This window comes from Acartia tonsa, chromosome 14 (genome assembly GCF_053477335.1).
Source record: "Acartia tonsa isolate MP-2025a chromosome 14, ASM5347733v1, whole genome shotgun sequence".
NCBI classification, from domain to species: Eukaryota; Metazoa; Arthropoda; class Copepoda; order Calanoida; family Acartiidae; genus Acartia; species Acartia tonsa.
Genome location: NC_137273.1, coordinates 7,912,975 through 7,927,744, shown reverse-complemented (window position 1 = coordinate 7,927,744; position 14,770 = coordinate 7,912,975). Strand labels below are relative to the sequence as shown.

General features: G+C 31.9%; 2 protein-coding genes across 6 annotated transcripts in view; both read left to right on the top strand.

The window, feature by feature from the left end:
• The window catches only part of ND-B17.2 (NADH dehydrogenase (ubiquinone) B17.2 subunit), a 397,876-nt gene that overhangs the window by 9,616 nt on the left and 373,490 nt on the right, over positions 1-14,770 (top strand). The window contains exon 1 of one of the 2 annotated variants that reach the window (XM_080148414.1): positions 8,346-8,370. The exons of the other annotated variant lie outside the window; for it this stretch is intronic. The gene's annotated coding sequence lies outside the window, so the exon portion shown is untranslated. Of the gene's footprint in view, positions 1-8,345; positions 8,371-14,770 lie in introns of those variants that run through there. 2 annotated transcript variants of the gene reach the window in all.
• Positions 1-14,770, top strand: part of LOC145306322 (uncharacterized) — a 228,818-nt gene that overhangs the window by 57,540 nt on the left and 156,508 nt on the right. The window lies entirely within an intron of this gene.

Below are 14,770 nucleotides of genomic sequence, written 5' to 3'. Positions count from 1 at the left end.
AATGAAGTCTAACCTTTCCTAAATCCAAAATAAGGGATTGAGGAATAGGAAAAAATTTTACCAAAAAAATCTAAGATTTAAAAGGATGCTAAAAATATTAATGACAGTTTATAAATATGTTCTAGCTTTTTATTTAGGGGGGAGGGATAACATCTCAATTAGGGGGGGGGGGGTTATCCAAGCAATAAGAATATTAATAAGATAATACGGTATAAGACACTGGGAGATAATTTTTTGTACATTATGCCTACAATTACAATAAAATTACCCCCTCTATGTGTAATTATTGGGGGAAAAGTTTGTATCAACCAATTAATAAAAGTACCCAAAGAATGATGGCATGAGAGAACATTTCAATATAACTTTGGGTACCAGATTAATTTACAAACCAAACGTCTACTTTTCTCCATGTTGTTGTAATCCATTAGCCGAAATGGCGATATTATGCCAGTCATGACCGCTGCTATTCAATGCTATGTAGTTATATATCGCATCGTGTTATAGAATGCTTTGTGTGGCAATTAAAATAAATTAATATGTTAATTTCAGTTTTGTTAGCCCCTAAAAAAATGTTATGATTAATAATATGATATTATTTATTATTCTTTTAAAAATTGTCCCTCATACGATATGATACACGAATTTTTAAGAATCGGTTCGAATACATCGGATAGTAATTGGATTCTTAGTCTTACTGGAAATAAATATTATGTAATTATTATGTCAGCCACAACCTCATTGTATGTAGTCTACCTAAACGATCGAAATTACACATCTCGACAACATGTCAATAGTTTTGACAGAGGGTTGATATTTTAACAGTACACAATATTTGATTAGACAATTCTTGCTCTGGGGGTAATACCATAATAGTTATTTCTCGCATCGTATTATAGACGGCTTTCCGCGGATATAGAATGTACAATTATGAGATTAAAACTAGTTTTAATCTTGTGATTGTACATTTCTATATTCGTAGAAAGCTGGATATAATACGATGCTAGACATAGTTTTTTCGTATGGATGAGAACCGGTTCCTATCCACCGGATTCGAATGAATACGAGAAAAATAATTACACATTATATTGCAAGCTTTAACATCATTTTGGCCAAAGCTCGGCAGCCATATTCGCAGATGTATTTAAACAGACGTCCCACAGTTCCTTTAGACAATCCACGGCTAAATGCAAATTTACTAGTAAGACATTCCACACATGGATTTAAAGGGATAAGACAATGGCCGATAAATTGAAGTACATCCCCAATGATAATACATAAAATTACACCTTCTGTAAATTCATGCAATAAGTTGTTGAAACGTTTGGACACTCAACTAAATGAACCAACCAATCAAAGTACAATTCAAATGCCCAAAGTTGTTAAGCCAATGAGTAATAAAACGTTATTGTATGACTTTAGGGACTAGTGTAATAAACAACTCCATGCCCCCCTCCCTTCCTGCTATCCACAGCTGAGCTGTACAATTTTATAATAAATAACAGCTGTTGCTTCAAAATGGCGGCGTAATGCATAAAACTTCATCTGACTATTCATTTAGCTGCATGTATTTAAAACTGACATTATTTCAACAATTAGTAGCAGCTGCTTTAATAAAAAAAGATGCCACTGCCGAGCCCTAATTTTGGCAGAGTGTATATTTTTCCATAATTCAATTAATTGTCACATTATGAAGGTGATTTCTAAGGAATTATTGCTACTCAGGTATAACAGCTAACTGGAGGGGGACTAGGACTAAAAACGCATGCTGTTATAGTAATGAATAAGGATTTTAAGGAACTGAATATAATACTATTGTGTCTGACTGACAATCAACAAGAACGCATAAGTCCATTTCAGCGCTTGAGCACAAAGTACCCTCGTGAACATTATTAACACCTCAAACATTTATTTTTAAATAATTTAAAGTAGGGGGTGTAGTTCATCGTTTATAAGATTAGGTCAGTTTTGGTTGGGGCACTGCAAGTATTATAGGCATAGGTTGGATTTTGCTGGTTATTAACAACCATGATGATATTATAAAAGTACCCAAAGTATTAGAGCAAACGAAAGAAAGCCAGTTTTTATGAAAACTTTGGTACCTGTTTAGTTTACAATCCAATGTCCCATCCCTCCCTGCAAATTTGACAGTACCGAACAATAGTGTTTACAAAACGAAATATTTACACTAAGAATTAGTTAGGAATTTAAAAAATTCATATTGAATAAAAATTACTATTTTATATTTGATGTTTTTTATCTTGTTACTGTATAAATTTTACTGCTACCACAAAACTTTTTCTGTTATAAAAATGATGATGTCAAAAATTCTTCATAAGAGGCATATCTCTCCTCTAACTTCAGGGAGGCAGGGTACATTTGACTATAAATTTTACTAGTATCCAAAGTTTTGAAAACAACGTTGAAACTTGGGGTCTTTTATTGAATCAACTAATCACAAACTTTTAAAAAAAATTTATTCTACAGAAGGGATAATTTTTTTATCATAAATTTATTGTCATTGTCTTATCCCTTAAGATCCCTGTCTTTCTCAGACAGTCTAATCAACAGGGGTTTCTTTATGTCCTAGCAGTATAGATCAACTATTTATGGATAAAATATCAATTTCAAAACTGGGTCATTTTATGATTTTTGACAAATAACCATAAGCGTGCAATTAAAATTGACCTACAGACATTTCAGAGATGATTATAGAGTGTATACGCTATCTTATGGTACATAACTGTTAAAAAAAATCATCATGCCAAGTTTGAAATCTATAGGATAATTCTAACATGTCTAAATTTACAATCAGAACTATCCCTTACAGACAGAGGGACGTATATAGACCGACCATTAATACAGAAAACTTAGAATTTTTATTTTATCCATATCATATATATTGAATATCATTTGCTTAAGGGTAAATATGCTTTGATAATTGTTGTTAATACCGATATTTACACCACCTGCCATCATAAGTGTACAAAATGTATTTTTAAACCAACGATTTTCTACATTAAAGGGTCGTCCGTACTTCAATGACGTATAGCTCATTTCGTTAACATTATTCACGTTAGAATTGTTGTATGGATTTCAAACTTGATATGATAATTCCTGGTACAATTTTTATTTTTGATAAAACTTAGGAAGTGTGGCAATTCCACAATCCTTTACACGCATAATATTTTCTATTTTTGTTTCATTTTATTTTTATTTTATCATTTTATTTTATCATATTATTATAAGATATCTTTCCTTCTGTGTGTCTCTGTGCAGAAATAAATATTTTGTATTTTCAGCTGATTTTGGAAAACTGTTTTCTAAGAAATTAATGTAATTGTAGTTTTACCTTTACCTGCGCTGTAGATTATGTTAACCGCTGAACCTATATGGTTCTCCTTTACATGGAAGGTTTATAACAATTTTAAGGGAAGGGTAACTCCACTTCTCCAAATCGCCCCGGGAGAAAAAATTGAATTGAAAAAAAATAAAAGGGTAATAGAGGGACAACTTAAGCCTTCCCCTTCCCTTAGAGAACTCTAGGGGCGTAGCTGCTAGTAATAAATATTTTAATATATAGTAGGTAGTATTCATGTACATAGAATTAAACTTATGTTTAATGATTATATATTAACAATAATGATATTCTTTTTAATTTTTCATAAAGAAAAATTTGCCTACATTATTTAAATTAAAAGTAAAAATTTAGAACAATTGAAATAAATTAACATGACATAAGTACTAAATTACATTCTTATTTTCTGTCCTATGAAATTACTGTTACGGGTGTCAACATTACTTGATTAAACCCGTAAACTGGAAATTCTAACGTAAGGATGTTTGTGTGTCTGTTTGTACCGAAGGATCTCGCTAGCTGTTGTATCGATATGCTTCTCCTTTACAGCAAATCTTTTCATAGATCCTAGCAATGCGTATAACTATTTTAGAGGAGGATATCAACACACTCCCAAGAGAAATCGCCCATCTAAAAAATTAAAACCCTCCCTAAAAAAGTACCTAGATGCCTCTAGGGGCGTAGTCACTAGATTATGTTTAAAGTGATACAAGCCAAATTTCGGTGAAATATTAATTGAATTATTGACAAAAATATGCCAACGATTTCCTTTACTGTATTTTCTTTAATAATATTTTTGGATTGAACAGCTTGTTTTATTGACCTTCTTAAAAAAATGATTCAGCTTATGTGACACCTTAAATATGCAAAAGCAAGGGATGTGAGTTCACTTCCGTACACTTTACTAATGTCAAGTCATTAGAACCATATTTATTACAATATACAAACGTTTCGTTCACTTAAATCTATTCTTGATTAACCTCCTTTCCTATAACAATTTTAGCTTCTGTGGGGGAGGGGGCTATATATAACGCGTCGTAGCCCTATTCCTACGGGGACTATATCTAAGGGATAGTTCTAACCTTTACTCATAGAGAAAAAAATAAAAGAGAGGAATCGAAGCAACTAGAAGACAAAAATAGGCAGTGGGCCTAGAGGCCTACTCAGCGCTGTTGCCGCGCTAAAATTTATTGCTATTCCACTACTTTTCAAATGGGAGGATTAAAAATTATTTTAAAAAATATTTTTTTACTTTTTACTATTTCCATATTTAGGGCAAGAATATTAGATTAGATATTTTCGTTTTAATGTTTTGATTAAAAATTACATAGAATTTTATTTTTATTTAAAAAAATTTGTTCATGAAAGATGAATCCTTCTATTTCTAAAAAGGGGGAAATTTTTTTCATAATGAACATTCAGCTGATTCTGACCGCCCACGGCTGTTTGCTAAATATCGCTTTTCTTTTTATTCACATTATTATTTATGATTGACTTACAAAAAGCCCTGGGCGGTTTTTGATTTTCGTCTGCTTCTAAATTTAGGGATGGGGAAGTAGTATTTTACCATGAAAAAGGGGTGAGTATTCATCCTCTTATCCTTTTTCCTTATGCCTTTACTTAACCTAAAAAAGTATCACTTACATATTTTTCTTCTACAAAAAGTTAGTAAGCGTTATTAGGAATCCGCCGTACTGCTCTTCCTATAATTTGTTTGTTATTGTGTCTTCTTGCAATTAGAAAATATGCACATTACATATGAGGAAGTGAATTCACTCCTAATCAAAGATTTATGCAAAATTACTAGTGTGTGTGTGTTAAAAATCATAGCAAAAAAATGTTTTACAGGTTCGTTGGTAGAACAATACGTGTGTTTATATGTTTAGTAAAATCTCGTAAACGGCTTGACTGATTGATCCTTAATTCAAGAGAAAAGATTACTATATTTCCTTGGCAGGTGTTAGCCTCTTTTGTGGGACATATGGGTCAACCTCTTCAAGAGAAAAAACAACAACTCTATGATAAAAGGATCATTTTTTTTTGTCTGAAGTTAAAGATCTAAAAATGGCTAGTCTTGTTTTTTTCAGTGAACCTTTATGTGTATCGTTAGGTGGTTTTAGGCTATTTTTCTGCCTAACAAACTGTCCATATCATTTACATGATTGACAAAAATGCTGCACAACGTGAGAAAATCATCCAGGAATACAGGGATATGTCAACAGACGCGAAAATAATGTCCACTCCCTTATTTATATGAATTATCTATTCTATTTAACCCCAAAGAGCCTTATTCACAACAAACTTTAATACCCATCTTTTCTTAAAGGTTTTAACTTGTATTGCAAGAGTTGTGCCTGTTTTGGACAAGGAATAATAGAAAGGTATATATTGCTTTCAATATCTTTAGTAATGACACGGTTTATATCGAGATCTTCGCCCCTACCTCTCCCCTCCCTGAAAAATCACCTAACCGTTTAGCAGAAGAAAAAAAATCTTATGCAATTCCTGAAAAAATGTTAGCATAACCTCATATTTTTCCATATAACCTTATTTTCCCCTCCATAAAACTTATGAAAGAAAAAATACCAGTAATTACCCATCTTATATTAACTTTAACTGAGATTATTTATGCATCAAGTTATAGACAAGTGTCCACGAAAATAAAAAAAAAGATTACATGATTTCTCCCTGTTTTTTTGGCCTGGGCCTTAGGCTCCACGCGGTTAACAAAACAGGAATTAATTTTACAATGTTTTATTTTCGAATCTGCTACCAACTGTTTATAGTACTATGTGATGTTTATCATAGAGTTTAATATACAGTTGTCCTCGGATATGAAAATCCAATATCACGGTTTAGAACCTTCAGATTCTAAGCATTATATTTGTTAACCCTCTAATCCGAAGAACAAATTCATAAAAGCAATACTTAAACTTTTTCTGAAATGACAGTGACGCTTATTCAAAGAATTTAAAGTTTTACATTCTCAAAAAAATTTATGTTTATTTACAATGTGAAATTACTAAGCACTAAAATTAGCATAAAAGTGAAAAAACTAAATTTTTCACCAGGTTGACAACAATTTTTTTTTCTCGGAGTGGATACAAAAACGCGACAATAACAAAACCGCGACAATTACAAATCCGCGACATTACAAATCCGCGACATTACAAAAGACCAACATTCAAAAGTCTTAATGCTAGAAGGTCATGGCCGCAGCACTCGGCCCCCTGGCCTGCCAATTGCGGTCGCTCGGTCCCCTTGCCTATAACCTAACCTAACCTTACCTAAATATTGTAAAAAAATATTAAAAATTTGAAAAAAATCTACCAACCACTTTTTGTAAAATCCACGAAATTCTAAATTATAAATAAGTTAATGTACATTAAACATTCATACGTAGGTTAGGTTAGGTTATAGGCAAGGGGGCCAAGCGCCCGCGGCTAGGCAGGCCAGGGGGCAGAGCGCCCGCGGCCATGACCTTCTACATTAAGCCTTTAATTTTTCGCGGTTTTGTAATGTCGCGGTTTTGTTATTGTCGCGGTTTTGTAATGTCGCGGTTTTGTTACATTCGCGGTTTTGTAATTGTCGCGGTTTTGTAATGTCGCGGTTTTGTATCCACTCCGTTTTTTCTACTCTAAAGTTTGGGTTTGTACGTCTGTACAACTATAATGCTTAACAAATAAGATTTTCCAAGAATCACCATATCAAAATTAAGGGTCGGAATTCATAAGGAAGATTTCTCTTACTATAAGACATTTTTTATATTGGTAGTTTGACAATCTTTATTTTCTTACACTTTTCTAAGAAGATTTTTTTAGTCAACGAGCATGTTTAAACAAAAAATGACAGTGTCTGTAAAAAAAATCCTTTACGTATTTTAAAACCATTTTTGTATCTTTAATTTTACTAGGTATATAATTAGATCTCAAATAAAAAATGAATTTAAACCCATATTATCTTAACGCAATTTTAGACTTTATAAATGAATAATATATCTTATGCGCTACTTATGGACATTACTGTCCTTTCTAACATATAATATACAAGTTTTTGATGAACTGAAATTTAATTTCCGAATGTGTAACAAGTTTCCTCGGTGTTTCCTCATTCTATATCAATATTTACTACTCACGGTTGGACCCTCAGATGTCAAAACTTTATTTTAGTGTTTGGCCAAAATGACTTTGCAATTGTATCTGTAAGTACGTCTAATAACACCCTTTGCTATTTTTAAAATCCTAGAAAATTTTTTTGGCAAGAAAATTGCATAAATTCGCAACCTTTTTTAGAACCACTACATAACTCGAGTTTTAAAACTTTTTATATAAAATCCTTTTTACAAAAAATATCAATAATTACTTAAAATTAAACCTGAAAGAAAAAAAATCTCATTACGCGTGTTAATTTGCATGTTTTAGGTCTTTTTTTGAGGAAAGTATAACTTCCACATTTTTGACAATAATTATATTTTTTTAACATTTCAAAGTAAAATATAATAAAACTTAAACGATTTTTCTTGAATTATCAGTTGAAAATTTCATCAAACATGCAATTTAAGTGATGAAAATTTAATAAAATCATTTTTTGAATGTTTAGAATTACCAATTTTCTACATTTAAAACAAAATGTTAACAAAATTTAAAAACATTTTAACATATAACTTCAAAAATCAATAACATTTTATAAAAAGATGTTTCAAAAAATAAATCATTAAAAGGTATTAAAATGCATTTGAAATTACTTAAAATTAAAACGAGAACATCTTTTTACACTGTATTCTGTGTGATAGAGTTTAAATGACATGATTATTGAATGAAATATTTCCTAAACTCATTAAGCCTTTTTGTGACTATATTAAAAATAATTTATTTTGTTTTGTATTGTTTTTTTATTCAAATATTTGACAAAATTTTCCCTACGTCAATAAAATAAAGTCAGTTTTTTACTGTTTCCAGGTTTTTCTTTATAATTAAACGACCGGGCTAGTATTGCTTGATTCACTTCTACAAGAGGTTTTTCAAATTAAAATGTCTTCCCCGGCACACTGGGTGTCGGAAAAAATGTAAAATGTTTAAAATGGAAATGCTGAAAATGAAAATGTTTTGAGAACTATTAAAGTGACTGTGACTATTTAAATTGTGAAAAAAATCTGGCAGTGACTCTACTGGTTGTGAAGTAAATAAAGCAAAATTAGCCGTGTTAAAATGACAAAATCCCTGTGTATGGTCTGCAAAAAAGGCCTGCAAAGGTCTGTTTGTGTGCCATGCCAAGTGTGTGAGGAGTATACACACCCTGAATGCTCAAATATAAGCAAGGATCTGCTCCAATATCTCATAGACGAGACAAAGGAGGGCAATGCAATTTCGTGGACATGTGCCCCGTGTCACAAGGTTGGTAAGGTCCTCCTTAACAAGATTAAGGCATTGAACAAAGATGTGGAAACGTTGAAAAAGGATATTAAAGATTTGAAAAGTGATAAAGTTAAGATTGAAGGAGATATTGTGAAAGTTGAAGTAAAATGTGATAAAAACAGTAAGGATATTGCAGGAGTGAAGGAAAGTGTGAAGGCTTCCATTTTCAGTGAGCTTAGGGAGCGAGAGGAAAAGATGAACAATTTAGTGATACACGGCATCCCTGAAATTGTTGAAGATATTCCAGGGCTGGAGAAAAAGGACAGAGATATGAAAAAAGTGATAATGGTAGTGAATGAAATCATTGAAGGTGAGATTGAGAAAAAAGACATTAAGTTTGTTAAGCGGCTGGGTGAAAAAAATGATGATTCTCGCCCTATACTTTTAGGGTGCAAAAATGTAGATTTAAAATGCCAGATTTTACAAAATGCTAGAATGTTGAAAGATAGTGAGCTTTATAGTGATGTTCGTGTAGGCCCTGACCTTACTGCCCAACAAAGAAAGGATGAGAAGGACCTTTTCTCTGAAGCAGCACATAGAAATGCTGATCTCAGTGCGGAGGAGGCTTTAAACTCAGAATGGAGGGTGGTGGGGGCAAAGGGTTCCAAAAGGCTGGTTCTAACAAGGAAATGGGAGGCGGAAGGGGGCAGGGGAACAAGGGGAGGGGAAACTGTGTGGAGGGGTCGAGGAAGAGGGCGGGGGAATGTTCGAGGAGGGGGCGTGAGGGGGCAGGAGAGGGAATAGAGGGTGAGGTTAAAGGTCTAAAACTCTTGTATTGCAACGCTCAAAGCATTCTGAGTAAAATTAACGACCTCCAAGCAACTTCTTGTGATATAAAACCTGATGTGATAATGATAACTGAATCCTGGTGCAATGATAAAATTAGTGATAATGTTCTGAATATAAATGGCTATGAATTAATAAATGATCTGAGAAAAGACAGGGAGGATACGGCTACCCTAGTCGTTTAGTCCGTAATCATGTTTTTATAATATGAACTTACATGGAAAAGTGCATGTAGAATATTCCACTAGTAATCAGACTTTTAGTATTTTAAAGTAAAAATCTCAAAAGTGGTTAACTTTATAAGAAAATACTTAAAGAAAAAAAAATTTTATAACCCTAAAGAAAATAAAAGTATGTATCAAACTTTGAAAATTATGTCTAATTGTTGAAATAAAAAGAACCTTTTTTCTTCCTTATACTTATACTTTGATTATCTGAATCTTTTAAACACAAACAGTTTTGGGGTATACAAATAAAGGCTTAAAAGGGAAGATATTCTTAAATGATAAGGTCCCCTCACACCCAAGTAAATATTTCAATTAGATAGTACAATCTTTATGATGGTCTCATAAAACAACCAAACTTACTTACAGTTCTTTTCTTGACAAAAGAAATAACAGGATTTTTTTCTTTTTTGGTTAAAAAATTAAGAAAAATTATTTAAGTATTTTTTAATATATTGAAAGTATTAGCTATAGATACTTAGATTTTTTTGTAATTTTGTAAAAACCTCAAATGTGTCAATGGATGTGACCCATGTAGCAAGTTATTAATGATATTCAGCTGTCCAAATGAAAAGTGTGGGTTTAAATCATAAACTTGTATTTTATAGATATAAATAATCAATGAAAAAGAATATTAACATTCACATTAAATAGATTATGTTTTGATAAACTAATTCAGAATTAAAAAGAATAAAAATAATCATATAATATAAGTTGCACTGCACTTTAGTGTTAATTTTATTTCAGATTAAAAGTTGTTAAAAATAAATGTTTAATCTGTTTCATGTTTATTAAAAGTTATTTTTCATTAAGAAGTATTGCTTTTCCATTCCCATTCTTCAGTAGTAAACCTATACTTTTTCAAGAGAGAATAATTATTATACACATAACCCTTTTATTTGAGATTATGGGCGAGGGTAGATGGGGTAGGGGAAAGAAAAAGGTAATACGAACGGTCACCTAGGGACAGTTTATTTTTGGGGGTTTCATTTAAAAAGGGGGAAGAACGATAATCAGAAAAAGTCTTACAATGTAACAAAAAATATGTTTGAGTATTTTTAGTGTTAAAACTTAAGATTTTCAAATACATGCAATTGGTAATCTAAAATAAACTTTTGATTTTAAGATTATAAAAAATAGGTTTATGATTCATTTAAAATGTGTTGCACTTATTTAGCTAGGATTGGAAACTTTAGCTGTTTTCTTTAAACATTATGAAAAATCGCGGACCCCTGTAGATGAGTCAGTTTGCCATTAACCTTACACAGAGCAGAACAGAAGTCAGAAATTTTGAAAGACAATTCACACAAAGAAATTATAAATGATAACTTCATGAAAGCTTCTAAAAATGCAAATGTGTAGAAATTATAAGTTGTTATCTAAGTTTGGAATTAGTTACTTAGATATATAATTTATTTTTTTTATAATTTTGCTTTTCAACAATTTGGAGGATACTTTTGAATTTTGATACAGTTTGAAAATGCAAATAAACCAACTATCTATAGGCTTTTCCTTTTTTTGTACACTTTACAGTTATGAAAAAAGTAAAAACTTACATTCATCATGGTTTATTATATCCTGATTTTTTTTGTTTTTAAGAGTTTAATTACTATTTCTTTTTGAAAGATAAATTTGATTTTTGTCTACCAATTATTACAGTTTTTTGGGGTTATAGAGATCTTTTCCAAAGCAAAAGAAATATATAAATATCTGACTAAAAAATATATTATAATTTATGTTTTTTGTTGTTGTTGTTATGAATGAAAGAGTCAGTTAATTTGAAAGGATTATTAGTTGAAGGGGAGGGTTAAGATTAAAGATATGGGGGTGGTTCAATCATATAAAGGGATGGGGGGAAGGGTGGATAAAAATGAGGGGGGAAGGCTAAGGGTTGGAAAATGGGGGGGGGGAAGGCAAAGGGTGGGTAAATGGGGGCGGGAAAGGCTGGCCAAAGAGGGAAAAAAGGGTGGATAAAGGGGGGAAAGGCTGGATAAAGAGGGAAAAAAGGGTGGATAAAGCAGGGGGGGTGGAAACTAAAGAAAGGGATGAATGGCAATGTCCAGAAAGAGGAGTGGGTAATTAGGGGAAGGGGATTATTTAAAGGGTTATTTCATAAAAGGGAAAGAATTATTTAAAGAAAGGGTGGAGGGGATTTTAAAATTAATTGAACTGTAAGGTCAGGGATCAGATATAGTCAGAAATATGTCATTTGATATCTAGTTGTTTATCTGAAAAAAAAATTATATTCCTATTAATATTTTCATATTCCCCTTTAATATTTTCTTTACCACTCTGAAAAAAGCGTCTTAGATTACAAATAAATTCTATTACAATTTAAGCACAGTAATTGTCTGAAACTTTATGACTATCATCAACTTTAAACATTACTCTAATAGTATTCTACTAATTTTGTGATTTCAAAAGACTAGGGTAATGGAATTGGTGGTGGACTCCTAGTTTATGCTAGAAATGGACTAGTAATTTTATCTGTTGACATAAATATTATATTTAATCAATATGTTAGTTTTAAAATTGTGACAAAAAATAATGATCTTAATGTTTTTCTTGTATATCGACCACCTAGTTGTAATGTTTTAAATAATTCTAAATTATGTGATATAGTAAAATGTGCCCCAAAGAATAGTATTTTAATTGGTGACTTTAATTTTCCCAAGATTGATTGGAATACTCTGACCTGCGATAATTATAGTAAAGATTTTATGAACATGTGTATTGATAATAATTTTGTGCAATATGTTGATTTCCCAACTCATAACAAAAATAATGTATTAGATCTTGTTTTAGCAAATAATGATTGTGTTTTAAATGTTGACAACTTAGGACCTTTATCAAGTAGTGACCATGTTATGTTATTAGTAAATACTTGTGTTGATTTTAATGTTAATGAATGTAATGAAAAACAATACAATTGGTCAAAAGCCAACTATAGTGAAATAAGGACTGATCTTACCAACGTGGATTGGATGAACCTGCTTGCTGCTGATAACGTTGAAGAAAACTGGGAAACTTTTAAGAATGTGATTGATAACACTGTGAAAAAAAATGTGCCATTAAGTGAAAATAAAAGCAAGAAGTCTAAACCAATCTGGTATAATGACAATATCAAAAGGCTAAAGAGAAAAAAAGTTAGATTTTATAAAAAATGGAAGCAAACACGGACTCAAGAAGATGGTCAAAAGTACACACATGCAGAAAATGAAGTGAAAAGTGCCATCAGAAAAGCGAAAAAAAGAATTGAAGTGAAAATTTCAAAACAATCTGGCAAGAATACTTTTAACAAATATGTAAAGTCTAGATTGTCAAAACAGACAAGTATTGGACCATTAATTGGAAATAATAGAGAAATAACTGGTGATAGTAAAAAAATGGCGGATATATTAAACAATTGTTTCAGTGATGTTTTTATTAAACAGGACAGGCATTCTGATGAAGTGAAAAATATGAACTATGATGTACCAGTTAGCGATATTGTTATTACCAAACAAATGATTGCTAAAAAGATTGACAACCTGAAATATGGCAAGGCTCCAGGACTGGATGGTATCTCAACAACTTTACTGAAAAATCTCAAGGATGAACTTTTGACCCCACTCCAGATTTGGTTTAAACAGTCGTTGAGTCTAGGCAAGGTCCCTGCTGACTGGAAAAATGCTAAAGTTGTACCTATTTTCAAGAAAGGGGCTAAAGGAGAACCTGGGAATTATCGACCAGTTTCACTTACATGTGCTATATGCAAACTAATGGAAAGTATAATCAGAGATGTGATTACAGGGCATTTAAAGTCAAATAATCTGATAAATGATTCCCAACATGGTTTTGCTGATAACAGATCCTGCCAAACTAACCTTATTGAGTTTATGGATTTTGTTACAAAATGTGTAGATGAAGGAGATGCAGTTGACGTGGTGTACCTTGACTTTAGCAAGGCATTTGATAAGATTTCTCACAAGAAACTTATCCAAAAACTGAAATCCCATGGAATTCAAGGTGTTGTTCTTGACTGGATCCAAGATTGGCTTAGTAGCAGAAAACAACGTGTTTCTGTAAATGGTTTTATGTCTGATGAGAAGGATGTTAGCTCTGGCGTTCCACAGGGCAGTGTGCTTGGCCCAATACTATTTGTGATATATATTAATGACATAGATGACGAGGCAACAGCTATAGAATTAATCAGAAAGTTTGCGGATGACACCAAAGGCGCTAAGGTTATTAAAAACAAAGATGATGCTGACAAATTGCAACAATGTTTGGACAAACTGTATGATTGGAGTAAAAAATGGAGCATGGAGTTCAATGTTAAAAAATGCAAAATTATTCATTTTGGAAAGAAAAACCCAAAATTTAAATACACTATGAATGGTGAAGAATTGGAGGTGGTTGAATGTGAAAGAGATGTGGGAGTTAAAATAACTTCAAATCTTAAACCATCTGACCACTGTACTGAGGCTGTTGGGAGAGCAAGATGGGTACTTGGACAAATAACTAGGTGCTTCCATTATAGAGATAAGAACGTCTTCCTACGTCTCTATAAACAATATGTGAGACCCCATCTGGAATTTGCAAGTGTTGCCTGGTCTCCCTGGTTGGCAACAGACATAGCAGCTATTGAAAATGTTCAAGTTAAAGTAATAAATATGATCTCTGGAATGAACAATAAAAGTTACCCTGAAAAGCTAAAAGAACTAAATATTTGGAGCCTTGAGAAAAGAAGAGTTATGTTTGACATTATTCAGATGTATAAAATTACTCATAAAATAGGTGATATAAATTGCAGTGTCCAGTATACAGGTTCTAACAGGTCTGGTGTAGTTACTAGACACCAGATAGATCCTCGTAACATAGTGAAAGAAAGAAGTAACCTAGAACTAAGAAAAAATTTCTTTACTGTACGAGTAGCAGATACTTGGAACAAAATCCCAAGTGATATGAAAAACATTTTACCAGAGCACAAGTTTAAAAAGAGTCTTAAA